Source organism: Echinops telfairi, unplaced genomic scaffold (assembly GCF_000313985.2).
Source record: "Echinops telfairi isolate 266 unplaced genomic scaffold, ASM31398v2 ScPeMD7_16;HRSCAF=60, whole genome shotgun sequence".
In the NCBI taxonomy this organism is placed as follows: Eukaryota; Metazoa; Chordata; class Mammalia; order Afrosoricida; family Tenrecidae; genus Echinops; species Echinops telfairi.
Genome location: NW_022103913.1, coordinates 7,589,437 through 7,590,695, shown reverse-complemented (window position 1 = coordinate 7,590,695; position 1,259 = coordinate 7,589,437). Strand labels below are relative to the sequence as shown.

General features: G+C 55.0%; 1 long non-coding RNA gene across 1 annotated transcript in view; it reads right to left on the bottom strand.

Annotated features, from left to right (window-relative positions):
* Nucleotides 1-559: 559 nt before the first annotated feature.
* Nucleotides 560-1,259, bottom strand: part of LOC123521387 — a 2,584-nt gene continuing 1,884 nt past the window's right edge. Inside the window, exon 2 of the long non-coding RNA XR_006679838.1 lies at nucleotides 560-799. This is a non-coding gene — a long non-coding RNA (uncharacterized LOC123521387). The remainder of the gene's footprint in view (nucleotides 800-1,259) is intronic.

The window sequence follows — 1,259 nt, the reverse complement described above, 5'->3', positions numbered from 1 at the left end:
GCTAGGGTATACAGTTTTTGGCTGCCATGTGGCTATTTCACCAGGATATGAGTTTTATCAATGGTGTCCCGCTTTACCAATGTTAAAATCTGGTCACCTTAACCTTAGACACCTCGGAAGTCAAATCCAGTACATAAATGCCTTGATTAACATTCATCTCATTCCAGTTTGGGGCTTAAAATTCTGTCGTTAGTTCCACTTTATTCCCAGATAATTTCTGAATGTACCCTATGTGTACGGTGCACGTATTACGTTGTTCCCTGTGGTCTGAGTCTCCTTAACTAAGCTCTAAGGCCCAGGCGTGGGAAGACAGGTGCTGGCTTCTCCTGCGACCTTCTGGCTGTGACTGGGTCTGTATCGTCTTGACTACGCAGGTGACGAGCATCAGGCACTCGCACCTGCGCCTTGGGGAGACACGTGGCCGTGTCATCTCAGGTCACAGCCCGCAGGTGGGAGGCTCAGTCTCTTCTGCTCAGTGTGGGCATCAGAGAACCCGGCCTCGGAAGCCCCAGAGGAGAAAGGAGCACAGGGGATTTGACACGTTGACACAACAGACTTCTAGAGTCGAGACAAACTTTATTGGGGGGCTTTATTTTAAGGAAAGGGAAAGAGAGAAAGTCAAGAGGCGGACTGGGCGCACAGGTGCCCGGGCAGAGAGGATGGGTATTTCTGCTTCATGCTGTGCAGAGAAGGGGATCCTGGCCCGAGCTTCACGCCGCTTCTGCGTGGGGCTGTCGGCAGGGCCTCACTGCACCTTCCTGAACACTTGCTTGCAGACCACCCCCTGCGCTCTCATCTCCTGAAACATAAGCAGATGCACGTCACCAGCCTGAACATGCTCACATCTGGGGTTCGGCGCGTCTTGGTGGGTGCTGTGAGCACTCAAGAGCAGCCGACTTGTGAGAGTTACCAAACTAACCCAGGCCTCATCGGTTAGCTGAACCCCACCCGTGACGGTCAGGCTGTGCTGCACACGGGACAGAGCTGCCAGGAGCACCTTTGCCGCCCCCTTCCCAAGAGGCAAAGAGGCTCCAAGAACCTCAGGCCAGAGAAGCCAGGCCCGGCCACAGGGGTTCACCCACAAAGGCGCTCCGAGCCTGTACCCCAGACCAGGGGGTACAGACGAGTGTGGCAGCTCTATGCTTCCCTTGGGCTTTGGCATCCCTGGCAGTTTGAAAAGCGCTTGGCCCCTCTCAAAAGCAGGCCGATCAGTAGCGCCTAGAGTGGAGCGCAGGTGTGCATAGCTCTAAAAGCCCCCA